Below are 14,709 nucleotides of genomic sequence, written 5' to 3' on the forward strand. Positions count from 1 at the left end.
AGATTATGGCATCTGGTCCCATCACTTCCTGGAAAACAGATGGGGAAATGGTGGAAACTGTAACAGATTTTATTTTTGGGGGCTCCAAAATCACTGCAGATGGTGACTGCAGCCATTAAATTAAAAGACACTTGGTCCTTGGGAGAAAAGCTATAACAAACCTAGACAGCATATTAAAAAGCAGAGACATTACTTTGCCAACAAAGTTCCATCTGGTCAAAGCTTTGGTTTTTCCAGTAGTCATGTATGGATGTGAGAGTTGGACTGTAAAGAAAGCTGAGTGCCAAAGAATTGATGCTTTGGAACTGTGGTGTTGGAGAAGACTCTCCCTTGGACAGCAAGGAAATCAAACCAGTCCATCCTAAAGGAAATCAGTCCTGAATATTCATTGGAAGGATTGATGTTGAAGCTGAAACTGCAATACTTTGGCCACCAGATGCAAAGAATTGACTCATTGGAAAAGACCCTGAAGCTGGGAAAGATTGAAGGCGGGAGGAGAAGGGGACGACAGAGGATGAGATGGTTGGATGGCATCACCGACTCAATGGACATGAGTTTGAGTAAGCTCCGGGAGTTGGTGATGGACAGGGAAGCCTGGCGTGCTGCACTCCATGGTGTCGCAAAGAGTCGGACACGACTGAGCGGCTGAACTGAACTGAACTGAGCTCTACGTAAAAGTTAAATAAGCAGGGTGACGATATACAGCCTTGAGGTACTCCTTTCCCAATTTGTACCAGTCCATTGTTCCATGTTTAGTTCTAACTATTGCTTCTTAACCTGCATACAGGTTTTTCAGAAGGCAAATATTGTGCTCTGGTATTCCCATCTCTTTAAGAAATTTCCCAGTTTGTTGTGATCCACACAGTCAAAGGCTTTAGTGTAGTTAGTGAAGCAGAAGTAGATGTTTTTCCAAATTCTCTTGCTTTTTCTATGATCCAGCAGATGTCAGCAATTTGATCGATGGCTCCTCTGCCTTTTCTAAATCCAGCTTGAACCTCTGGAAATTCTCAGTTCACATACTCTTGAAGCGTATCTTGGAGAATTTTGAGCATTACTTTGCTAGCGTGTGAAATGTAGTTTGAACATTCTTTGGCATTGCCTTTTTTTGGGATTAGAATGAAAACAGACTTTTTCCAGTCCTGTGGCCACTGCTGAGTTTGCCAAATTTACTGGCATATTGAGTGCAGCACTTTCACAGCATCATCTTTTAGGATTTGAAATAGCTCAACTGGAATTCCATCACCTCCTCTAGCTTTGTTCTTAGCGATGCTTCCTAAGGCCCACTTGACTTTACATTCCAGGATATCTGACTCTAGGTGAGTTATATGATATCACACTCTAGGTGTGATAATCACACCATCATGGTTATCTGGGTCATGATCTTTTTTGTATAGTTCTTCTCTGTATTCTTGCCACTTCTTAATATCTTCTGCTTCTGTTAGGTCCATACCATTCCTGTCCTTTATTGAGCCCATCTTTGCCTGAAATTTTCCCTTGGTATCTCTAAATTTCTTGAAGAGATCTCTAGTCTTTCCCATTCTGTTGTTTTCCTCTATTTCTTTGCATTGATTACCTAGGAAGACTTTCTTATGTCTCCTTGCTATTCTTTGGAACTCTGCATTCAAATGGGTATATCTTTCCTTTTCTACTTTGCTTTTCACTTGTCTTCTTTTCTTAGCTATTTGTAAGGCTTCCTCAGACAACCATTTTGCCCTTTTGCATTTCTTTTTCTTGAGGATGGTTTTGACCACCGCCTCCTGTACAGTGTCAGGAACCTCTGTCCACAGTTCTTCAGGCACTCTGTCTATCTGATCTAATCCCTTCAACCTGTTTATCACTTCCACTTTATAATTGTAAGGGATTTCATTTAGGTCATACCTGAATGGCTTAGTGGTTTTCCCTACTTTCTTCAATTTAAGTCTGAATTTTGCAATAAGGAGTTCATGATCTGAGCCAAAGTCAGCTCACAGTCTTGTTTTTGCTGACTGTATAGAGCTTCTCCATCTTTGGCTGCAAAGAATATGATTGATCTGATTTCAGTATTGACCCTCTGGTGATGTCCATGTGTAGAGTCTCTTGTGTTGTTGGAAGAGGGTGTTTGCTATGACCAGTGTGTTCTCTTGGCAAAACTCTGTTAGCCTTTGCCCTGCTTCATTTTATACTCCAAGACCAAACTTGCCTGTTATTCCAGGTATCTCTTGACTTCCTACTTTTGCTTTCCAGTCCCCTATGATGAAAAGGACAGCCTTTATTTTTGGTGTTAGCTCTAGAAGGTCTTGTAGGTTTTCTTTGAACTGTTCAACTTCATCTTCTTTGGCGTTATTGGTTGGGGCAAAGACTTGAATTACTGTGATATTGAATGGTTTGCCTTGGAAACGAGCAGAGATCATTCTGTTGTTTTTGAAATTGCACCCAAGTATTGCTTTTTGGACTCTCTTGTTGACTGTGAGGGCTACTCTATTTCTTCTAAGGGATTCTTGCTCACAGTAGTAGATACAACAGTCATCTGAATTAAATTCACCCATTCTGGTCTATTTTAGCTCACTGATTCCTGAAATATCGACGTTCACTATTGTCATCTCCTATTTAATCACTTCCAATTTACATTGATTCATGGACCGTAACATTCCATTTTCTTATGCAATATTTTTTTTACAGCATCGGAGTTTACTTTCACCACCAGACACATCCACAGCTGGGCGTTGTTTCCACTTTGGCTCAGGCTCTTCATTCCTTTGGAGCTATTTCTCCGCTCTTCTCCTGTAGAGTATTGGGCACCTGCTGACTTGGGGAGTTCATCTTTCAGTGTCATATCTTTTTCCTTTTCATACTGTTCATGAGATTCTTAAGGTAAGAATGGCCCATTGGAGTGCCAAGGAATTCTCCAGTCTGAATCCTTAATGTGTGCAGTTCTTTATAGACAAATGTTCACTGAAGGAATGATGAAAATAAGATATGGTCCTTGCACTTGGGCATGGGTGAGGGAAGAACAGTAGAAACTCAAAGTAAGGTCCCCTTCCTTGGAAGGTTTGGAGTACTTGGGCAACATCTTCCCAGGAGGGATAACTCCTAAACCTGCTCTTCATAGATGAATAGAACTTAGCCAGGTTAGAAGAAATGTACCATTCTAGACAAGGGGACTACAAGGCAGACAAGGGCAGAAGAGAGAAACGTCTAGGTATGAGGCTACAGCTCTGAGCAGGGGAGGTGAGCCTTTGAGAGATTAACCATGACCTTGCCTTTATCTGAGGGACTCACTGAAGTATTTAAAGCTGGTGCGTGATATAAGGGGGATTTGCATTTTTTGTAACTTCCTCAGTCTAAGTCAAGGACAGAGGCTGAGAAACTACTTGTAAAACTATAGAAGTAAAGAAGCCAGGGATAGTGAATGAATGGGGCAGGGTAATGTGCATGGAATGAGGAGATAATGAATGGGGCAGGGTAATGTGCATGGAATGAGGAGATAAACTTGAAAGATCATTTAGGACATGGAATCGCTCCACATGGTGGGTTGGTCTAAACAAAGCCTGTTGAGCTTTCTGTTATTTGACCTTCAGGTCTAAGTCATGGCCCTTCCCTAGGTGCTCACAGCTCCCTGCGTCATTGCCTCACTTAGCACATGATGAAACTGTGAAGACTGTTCACTACGCTGTCACTGCTATATGCCAGTTTTCTAACTGGGTAAACAAATAAGAGTTTCTACCAAGTGAGATTAAAAAGTACAGAAAAAGAAAGTTTAGAAGGGAGATGATTTCTGTTTTTAATACATTACATTTTAAGTGCATCAGGGACATCCAGGTAGAGATAGCAGACACGAGTCTGAATCTTACAGGACGTACTGCTCCTGTACTACTGAACTGGGTTTTTCAGTTTCCACTGGATGAGTCTCATCAGGATTCAAATATGCTGCAATTTCTCCCAAGTTTAACAAACCCTCCTCTTGACTTCACATCCACTGCCAGTTACCATCCCACTTCTTTGCTCTTCTTTATAGCAAAACTTCTGGAACTAGTGGTATAGAGTCTTCTCCAGTTCCATAATTCCCCATCGTCCTTAAATCTATTCTAAATCAGGCTCTTCCCCTCCAAACCAATCACATTAAAGTCATCAAAGTCCTCCACATTGTGAAATTCAGTGGTTAGCTCACACTCTATTTTACTTGACCTGTCTGCAGCATTTGACCTAGTTTTTCACTCTGTTCTCTTGGAATTTTTCTTTTTGACTGCACTGGGTCTTTGTTACTGCGCGGGCTGCCTGGTGGCTGCGAGAAGAGGCTACTCTCTGATTGCAGTGTGTGGGCTTCTTATTGCAATGGCATCTCTTTCTGCAGAAGCATCGACCCCGGGCACTCAGGCTTCGGTATTGGCAGCACATGGGCTCAGTAGTTGAGGCACATGGGCTCTAGAGCACAGGCTTAGTAGGGGTGGTGCACGGGCCTGGTTGCCCTGCCACCTGTGGGGTCTTCCCAGACCAGGGATCAAACCCATGTGCCCTGCATTGGCAGATGGATTCCCAACCACTGGACGACCAGCGAAGCCCTAACACTTTCTTAATTTGCAGTGTTCCTGAACACTAGTTCACGCGCCTGATGCACAGTGAGTGCAAACAAACTGAAATGTTGGCATTTGGAGCAGAGAACAGTTTATTGCAGGGCCAGGTGAGGAGACCTATGGCTCTTGTTCAAAAAACCTGAACTCCCTTATGGTTTGGGTAAATGTTTTATAGGTAAAATTTGGGGTGAGAGTTGCAGAGTGTGTGACTTTCTTTTGATTATTTGGTGGTGAGATAAGAGGGTGCCAGGAATCTCCTTGAAGTTATCATCCCCCACCCAAGTAGGGGCCTTAGTTCCAGCAGAAGAACTCAAGATATTGTTATGTATATCCCTTGAGGAGGAACCAGGACCCTGCCCAAGGCTGCACTATGGTTTCCTGACTGTACCTCCCCTGTTTCTGAACTCCCTGCCCTCTGCGATTAGTAACTCTTTGAACCAGCCATGAAATTAAAAGATGCATGCTCCTTGGAAGAAAAGTTATGACCAACCTAGACAGCATATTAAAAAGCAGAGACATTACTTTGCCAACACAGGTTCATCTAGTAAAAGCTTTGGTAGTCATGTATGGATGTGAGCGTTGGACTATAAAGAAAGCTGAGCGCAGAAGAATTGGTGCTTTTGAACTGTAGTGTTGGAGAAGACTCTTGAGAGTCCCTTGGACTGCAAGGAGCTCCAACCAGTCCATCCTAAAGGTGATCAGTCCTGGGTGTTCACTGGAAGGATTGATGTTGAAGCTGAAACTCCAATACTTTGGCCACCTGATGGAGAGCTGACTCATTTGAAAAGACCCTGATGCTGGAGAAGGGGACAACAGAGGAGGAGATGGTTGGATGGCATCACTGACTCAATGGACCTGGGTTTGAGTAAACTCTAGGAGTTGGTGATGGACAGGAAGGCCTGGCGTGCTGCAGTCCATGGGGTTGCAAAGAGTCAGACATGACCAAGCAACTGAACGGAAATGAACTATACTGAACCTGCCCTTTGGAACACAGGGAAAGGTCATGGAGGCTGAATGAAGCCTGTTTTCTACCAACAGGAAATGAGAGACAGAGAAAGGATTTATACCAGAGAGTTCCACAGGGCCCTCAGTTTCAGGAGGACACCACGCTCTCCTGGTTTTTCCGTCACTCGCTGGCCATTCTTTTTCAGGGCCCTTTGCTCATTCTTTCTTGTCTCTCTAACCTGTAATCCTGAGTGGCCTAGGGTTGTGCTTGGACCTCTTCTCAAACTACAGTTACTCGCTGGGTGATCTGATCTCATGGCCTTAAATACCAGCTGTTGCTGTTCAGTCGCTCAGTCGTGTCTGACTCTTTGTGACTTCGTGGACTGCAACACGGCAGGCCTCCTTGTCCATCACCAACTCTGGAGTTTACTCAAACTCATGTCCATCGACGGTGATGCCATCCAGCCATCTCATCCTCTGTCATCCCCTTCTCCTGCCCTCAGTCTTTCCCAGCATCTGGGTCTTTTCTAACGAGTCGGCTCTTCACATCAGGTGGCCATACAGAGTTGATTTCCTTTAGGATGGAGTGGTTTGATCTCCTTACAGTCCAAGGGACTCTCAAAAGTCTTCTCCAGCACCACAATTCAAAGGCATCAATTCTTTGGTGCTCAGCCTTCTTTATGGTCCAACTCTCACATCCATATATGACTACTGGGAAAAAACATAGCTTTACTATATATATATACTACTATATATATACTACTATAGCTTTACTTTGTCAGCAAAGTGATATCTCTGCTTATCACTTCTTTAATTTACTGCCCCAAGCCCAAACTGTTTGTTTATTTATTATTTTTTATTGTTAGCTGTACTGGGGCTTCCTCACTGTGCGTGGGCTTTCTCTGGTTGCTTCGAGGGGGCTTCTTGTGGTGGCTTCTCTTCTTTCAGAGCCCTGGCTCTAGGGTTTGTGGGCTCAGTAATTGTGGTGTGTTGACTTAGTTGCCCTGTGGTATGTTAAATCTTCCCAGACCGGGAGCAAACCTGTGTCCCCTGCGTTGCAAGGCAAACTGTTTACCACTGGGCCACCAAGGAAGTTCCCAAACTCTGTTTAGATTCTTCACTAATGGGACATCCAAACCCTTAGTTTCTTTATCCTGTCAGTTTCTTACAAATGTACTATTTCTTTGTCTAAAAACTAAAACCTGCCTGCTTTGGCCATTTCTTAGGTCCCATTTTAACTCCCATGTGCATAAGTTAAAATTTGTTTCTTTTTCTTTTTTTAAACTATCTTGTCTCAATTTTATTAGTAGTCCAGCCACAAGAACTCAAGATGGGGTTGCGGGGGCGGGGGGGGGGGGGGATTTTCCCCTCCCCAACACCTCTTTATAGCCTGATCTTGGCTTAGCATGGAAACCAGATGAACATTCCTCCGTTCAAAAACCTCCAAAAACTCACCACTTCATTCAGTGTCAGCGACAAAGGGCCTCCCGCCCCACATTGCCCAGAGCTCCTTTCCGACCGCTCTCCCTTCCTTGCAGCTTGGTTCCGACAACACTCTCTCCCAGTTCCAGAACTACACGAGCGGACTCCTGCCTCTTCTGTCTGGAGCTTTCTTCCCCTGCAGAGCCACGGGGCTTCTCTTTCACATGATGTTTTACAAACGGGGAGGACCCTAGGAAGAAGGTCCAGAAGAACAATTGTTAGAAATGAGGAGAATCAGAGGAACTAAATACCTCAGAAGCTTAGGGAGGAAAGTTTCAAGAAGATGGGAATGGTCAGCTATGTTAAATTCCTCTTAATTTTCCTTCTAGTTTCTTGGCTGCCTTCATAATAAAATTATTAAAATAATTATCTATCCCAACACTGTCAAATATGAATATGAGCCACATACATAGTTTTAAATTTCCTAGTAGCCACATCTAAAAAAGTAAAAGAAACAAGTGAAAATAATAATATATTTAACCCAATACAGCCATATGTTTACATTTCCACATGAAGTCAATCTTTTAAAAACTTTAATGTGATTTTTTTTCACACTACATTTTGGATATCTGGTATGCATTTTACACTTCTCATCTCATTTGAAACTTGCCACATTTACGTTCTCAAAAGCCACATGTGGTGAGTGGCTACCATAGCAGACAGCACAGATCTATATTCTCTCGACTTCATCTCCTGTTGTAAAGCAGAAAGGGTAGGGGGTTCCCAGAGAAAGAACCAGCGTGGCTTCCTTGGTATAAGAGAAGCCATTTTAGGCTAAGCCATTTTGTGATCCAAGCCTGACCACAATGCTTGCCCTTGAATGGGTCTCAGTAGTTAATAATCGTAAGGAAAGTGAGGGGATGCTGGAACACAGGAAAAGCAGTCAAGAAAGATCAACAGTTTAGCAATGAAGCGCAGTCCTAGTTCTTCCTCAAGGAGTGTATATAATCAGGTTTTTCGAGAGCTGAGGCCCCCGCCCAGGTGGAGGATAGTAGCTACATGCTGAGGTCCCAGAACCTAAGGAATGATGATGCTGACCTTTGCTGACCCTTGCAACTTGGATCAACCAAAGTTGGATTCTGTCAACCTGTGCCCCAGTTCTATGCTGAATTCTCTGCTCAAGCCCCTTCATTAATATGCATGTACACTTAGCTGAGAAAGAAGAGAAGTGAAAGGCAAAGGAGAAAAGGAAAGATATACCCATCTGAATGCAGATTTCCAAAGAACAGCAAGGAGAGATAAGAAAGCCTTCCTCAGTGATCAATGCAAAGAAATACAGGAAAACAATAGAATGGGAAAGACTAGAGATCTCTTCAGGAAAATCAGAGATACCAAGGGAACATTTCATGCAAAGACGGGCACAATAAAGGACAGAAATGGTATGGACCTAACTTAAGCAGAAGATACTAAGAAGAGATGACAAGAATACACAGAAGAACTATACAAAAAATATCTTCATGACTCAGATAACCATGATGGTGTGATTATCACACCTAGAGTGGGATATCATATAACTCACCTAGAGCCAGACATCCTGGAGGGCAAAGTCAAGTGGCTTTAGGAAGCATCACTACGAACAAAGCTAGTGGAGGTGATGGAATTCCAATTGAGCTATTTCAAATCCTGAAAGATGATGCTGTGAAAGTACTGCACTGAATATGCCAGCAAATTTGGAAAACTCAGCAGTGGCCACAGGACTGGAGAAGGTCAGTTTTCATTCCAATCCCAAAGAAAGGCAATGACAAAGAATGGTCAAACTACTGCACAGTTGCATTCATCTCACATGCTAGCAAAGTGATGCTCAAAATTCTCCAAGCCAGGCTTCAACAGTACGTGAACCATGAGCTTCCAGATGTTCCAGCTGGATTTAGAAAGGCAGAGGAACCAGAGATCAAATTGCCAACATCTGCTGGATCATCGAAAAAGGAAAAGAGTTGCAGAAAAACATCTATTTCTGCTTTATTGACTATGCCAAAGCCTTTGACTGTGTGGATCACAGCAAACTATGGAAAATTCTTCAAAAGATGGGAATACCAGACCACCTGTCCTGCCTCCTGAGAAATCTGTATGCAAGTCAAGAAGCAACAGTTAGAACCGGACATGGAACAACAGACTGGTTCCAAATAGAGAAAGGAGTATATCAAGGCTGTATATTGCCACCCTGCTTATTTAACTTATAAACAGAATACATCATGCAAAATGCCAGGCTGAATGAAGCACAAGCTGGAATCAAAATTGCCTGGAGAAATATCAATAACCTCAAATATGCAGATGACACCACTCTAATGGCAGAAAGCGAAGAGAAACTAAAGAGCCTCTTGATGAAAGCGAAAGAGGAGAGTGAAAAAGTTGGCCTAAAACTCAACATTCAAAAAGTGAAGATCCAGGCATCCAGTCCCATCACTTCATGGCAAATAGATGGGGAAGCAGTGGAAACAGTGGCTGACTTTATTATTATTATTATTATTATTGGACTCCAAAATCACTGCAGATGGTGACCGTAGCCATGAAATTAAAAGGCACTTGGTCCTTGGAAGAAAATCTATGACCAACCTAGATAGCATGCTAAAAAACAAAGACGTTGCCTTGCCAACAAAGGTCCATTTCCAATAGTCATGTATGAATGTGGGAGTTGGACTATAAAGAAAGTTGAATGCCGAAGAATTAATGCTTTTGAATTGTGATGTTGGAGAAGACTCTTGAGAGTCCCTTGGACTGCAAGGAGATCCAACCAGTCCATACTAAAGGAAATCAGCCCTAAATATTCATTGGAAGGACTGATGCTGAAGCTGAAACTGCAGTACTTTGGCCACTTGATGCGAAGAACTGACTCTTTGGAAAATACCCTGATGCTGGGAAAGATTGAAGGCAGGAGAGAAGGGGACAACAGAGGATGAGATGGCTGGATTGCATCACCGATTCAATGAGTTTGAGTAAACTCCGGGAGTTGATGATGGACAGGAAAGCCTGCGGTGCTGCAGTCCATGGGGTCACGAAGAGTTGGACACAACTAAGCGGCTGAACTGAACTTAGCTTAAAAATTCCCCAATTTTTCTGTTTAGGGAGACATGGCTTTGGGAAAGATCCCCAGTGTTCTCCTTACTTGCTGCAAGTAATAAATCCTCCCTTCTTCCATTCTTGGCCTTGGTTGTATCTTTTGAGTCCCCACATGAAAAGGGGAACCCAGTTTTCTGGTGACACTGTTCCCTCTTCAACCAACTCCAATCTGGCCTATGACCTTATCATTCCTCTGCAGCTGCTTGCTACCAACTCAAGAACAGTGCCTGGCACACAGTAAGTACTTAGGAAATGCTGGCAAAAATGAATGAATATATATCAGTCTGACTAAGGACTAATGTTCTCATTCCAAAGTTGTGGTTAGACATAGATTCTTTCTCCTACATGAAGGAGGCTTGAAACCTGTACAGTCTCACAAATTATATATAAAGCACAAGAAAATTTTTAATGTCATTGGTCATTCTTCCAAGACTCAGTGTGGGGAAGAACGGCAAAAATCCCAAGCCAAAAATGGAATTGAAGAGAATTCCCTGGTGGTCCAGCAGTTACGACTTGGTGCTTTCACTGCTAAGGGGAAGGTTCAATTCCTGGTTGGGAAACTAAGATCCTGTGAGCTGTGGCATCAGTTCCGTTCAGTCACTCAGCCGTGTCCAACTCTTTGCGACCCCGTGGACTGCAGCACACCAGGCCTTCCTGTCCATCACCAACTCCCGGAATTTACTCAAACTCATGTCCATCGAATCAGTGATGCCATCCAACCATCTCATCCTCTGTTGTCCACTTCTCCTCCTGCCTTCAATCTTTCCCAGAATCAGAGTTTTTTCCAATGAGTCAGTTCTTCTCATCAGGTGGCGAAAGTATCGCAGCTTCAGCTTCAACATCATTCCTTACAATGAATATTTAGGATTGACCGGTTTGATCTCCTTGCAGTCCAAGGGACTCTCAGGAATCTTCTCCAACAACGCAGTTCAAAAGCATCAATTCTTTGGTGCTCAGTCTTCTTTATGGTCCAACTCTCACATCCATACATGACTACTGAAAAAAACTGCCTTGACTATACAGACCTTTGTCGGTAAAGTCATGTCTCTGCTTTTTAATATGCTGTCTAGGTTGGTCATAACTTTTCTTCCAAGGACCAAGTGTCTTTTAATTTCATGGCTGCAGTCACCATCTGCAGTGATTTTGGAGCCCAAGAAAATAAAGTCTCACTGTTTCCCCATCTATTTGCCATGAAGTGATGGGACTGGATGCCATGGATCTTCACTTTTTGAATGCTGAGTTTTTAAGCCAGCTTTTTCACTCTCCTCTTTCACTCTCATCAAGAGGCTCTTTAGTTCCTCTTTGCTTTCTGCCATAAGGGTGGTGTCATCTGCATCCCTTAGGTTATTGATATTTCTGTTGAAGCCTAACTTGGAGAATTTTGAGCATTACTTTACTAGCATGTGAGATGAGTGCAATTGTGCAGTAGCTTGAGCATTCTTTGACATTTCCTTTCTTTGGGATTGGAATGAAAACTGACCCTTTTCAATACTGTGGCCACTGCTGAGTTTTCCAAATTTGCTGGCATATTCAGTGCACTACTTTCACAGCATCATCTTTCAGGATTTGAAATAGCTCAGTTGGAATTCCACAACCTCCACTAGCTTTGTTTGTAGTGATGCTTCCTAAGGCCCTCTTGACTTCACACTCCAGGATGTCTGGCTGTAGGTGAGTGATCACACCATCATGTGGTTTTGCCCCATGTACCATCTTCTTGGGGCTTCTTCTTTGCCCCTGGATGTGGGGTGTCATTTTTTGGTGGGATCCCACATTTTCCTGTTGTTGGTTGTTCAGCTGTGGCATGGCCTTAATTCATTAATTGATTGATTAAAACGAAACTGAAGGGTTGGAGTGTCTCAGCACCTGAGGAAGAGGAGGATGGGTACCTTACCCATGAAGTCCCATTCATGAGGACACTGTAGACACTATATCGACACTTTTCCCTACACCCCTATGGATCAGTGTGTGTATGATCATATCCTAAGAGCTGAGTCTCCCTTGACATCTACAGTGGGACTTGGTACACCAGGGAGTTATTCACTGGGGAGAGGAGCCAAACCCATGTTATATGTACCATGAATATAACATAAGTCATATTATGTTCACTCCACTGGCTTTATTATAATAATATGGGAACTGACCTAGGTAGCCTTTTGAAAATTACTTACATTAATTATAGAACTATTCAATATAATAAATGATTACCCAATAAAATAGTATCTTATCCACTTAAAATAAGCCTTTCTATCAATACACCAGCCACACACACACCTGTTCATTTTGTTGTTCTTACTTGGTCAGTCAGTCGTGTCTGGTTCTTTGTGACACCATGGACTGCAGCACACTAGTCTTCCCTGTCCTTCACTGTCTCCCAGAGTTGCCTCAAATTCATGCATATTGTGCCGATGCCATCCAACCATCTCATCCTCTGTCACCCCCTCCTCCTCCTGCGCTCAGTCTTTCCCAGCATCAGGGTCTCTTCCAGCAAGTCGGCTCTTTGCATTGTGTGGCCAAAGTTTTGGAGCTTCAGCATCAGTCCTTCCAATGAATATTCAGGGTTGATTTCCTTTAGGATTGACTTGTTTGATCTCCTTTCTGTCCAAGGGACTTTCAAGTGTCTTCTCCGGCACCACAGCCAGAAAGCGTCAATTCCTCGGCGATCAGCCTTCTTTATGGTCCAGCTCTCATATCTGAATGTGACTACTGGAAGAGCCACAGCTTTGACTATCAGAAACTTTGTCGACGAAGCGATGTCTCTGCTTTTCTAATACAGTCAAAATACTCCCTTTTATAATTATATGGTGGACAACTATTCATCCCATTAATTCTAAACATTTTATGATTTTTATCTGTTCAAGTTATTATGAACAAACTGTGTTTTCTCTCTGTCTTTTTCTCTGATGTGTATGCAGTCATGTTTAAGAGAGTTTAAGATTCTTGAGTCCTTGCATGTACTAGGCAATGTGTACATGCCTGGGACAGTTCCTGAGATGTCTGTTGTTTTCCTTGTCCAGTTAGTTCACGTTGGGCTCAGTGATCTCGTGATATGTAGATATTAGTATTACAAAAAAAAAAAAAGATATTGCTAGTATTTATGATAGACATAATTTTCTTGGATACATAGAGATCTTTTCTGGGCTTTCTAATGTGTTAGGAAGAACGCTATACTTTCTGTGCATTTTATTTACACATTATATTTTACTTTTGCCTTAATTTCTCTTGTCAGTCTTCATTTTTCATCTGGCTAGTCTAATGACTTGTAACAGCTACAGTTCATCCAATGATGCCTTCTTTCTCTAGTTCAGTAAAAATGCCTGTGATCTCATTATTTCATGTGATATCATTCATTTCATTTATTGACTTTTGTATTGTGGGGTATTAACAACCTTTGCCAACATACGGATAGTGGAAAGGGAAGAGCTATCTCGCCACGTGACTCACTGCTGACAAACCTTCCTTAAGATGGTTATCACGGAGAACTTCCCTGGTGGTCTAGCAGTTAAGACTCCTTGTTTCCAATGCAGGGGCACAGGTTTGATCCCTGGTCAGGGAAGCGCCACATGCCTCAAAAGGTGTGGCAAAAAGAAAAAAAAAAAAAGTTATCATGGAAAGAGTATGGATGTGGAATTCAGAAAGACCTGGAGTTCAAACTCTGGCTGTGGCCACTTCGGCTGTGAAATGAGCATTAACACCATGTTGGGCCTGTGTGGGAACAGGGTCCACTGCGACCAGCAGGGGGCACCGTCGCATAAAACTACAAAAGCGGCTCTCCAGGGCCGTCTCAGCTTTGGGCACGCTTCTTCTGCCTGGAACTTTGCAGACCCTCTCGTCGTCCAGCGAGGTCTGTGCTTCATCTTTCAGCTCAGACAATTCCCCCTCTGGGAAGCCAGACTGCTTCCCCACTTCCTAGTTATATTTAACACCCCTGTGCCTCAACTTCATCTGTAAAATGGGGATGATAACACTACCTACTTCGTGGCACTATTTTGAAGAGAAAATGTTCCAGTACATAACCACAGTCCATGCAAACAGAAAGCATTCAATAAATTCTTGATTGATTTATCATTAATTTTATATATATAAAATATGTATTTTGCTGCACAGTGCAACAGGTGGAATCTTAGTTCCCCAACCAGAGATTGAACCCTAATGCCTCCTGCATTAGCAGTATGGAATCTTAACCCCTGGACTGCAGCTGCTGCTGCTAAGTCGCTTCAGTTGTGTCCGACTCTGTGCAACCGCATAGATGGCAGCCCACCAGGCTCCCCCATCCATGGGATTCTCCAGGCAAGAGTATTGGAGTGGGTTGCCATTGCCTTCTCTGCCTGGACTGCTAGGGAAGTCCCAATAATAATGCTGTTAACAGTTACTATTATTTATTCATTTTATTAATGCTCGTTAATTTTAGTTTTCTCTGGCTTCTCTCCGGCAGAGAACGCTGTGGTCCCACTTCTATTTCCATGGCCTGGTCTCTTAAAATGTTGAGGTGTAGTTTTGTGTGTCTACTAGGCTTTGAGCTGCTTAAGGGCAGACGTGTGTCCTTTACCTCTTTAACTCAGCAACTAATGCAAGACCAGCTACTTTGGGACTCAAGGTCAAAGTGGAATGATATGTTAGGAAGAGAATGGGGTCTGGAACCCCTGGAAAATGAGCATTAACTTTGCCTCTCATTTCT

The sequence above is a fragment of the Muntiacus reevesi genome, chromosome 3 (genome assembly GCF_963930625.1).
Source record: "Muntiacus reevesi chromosome 3, mMunRee1.1, whole genome shotgun sequence".
Classification (NCBI taxonomy): Eukaryota; Metazoa; Chordata; class Mammalia; order Artiodactyla; family Cervidae; genus Muntiacus; species Muntiacus reevesi.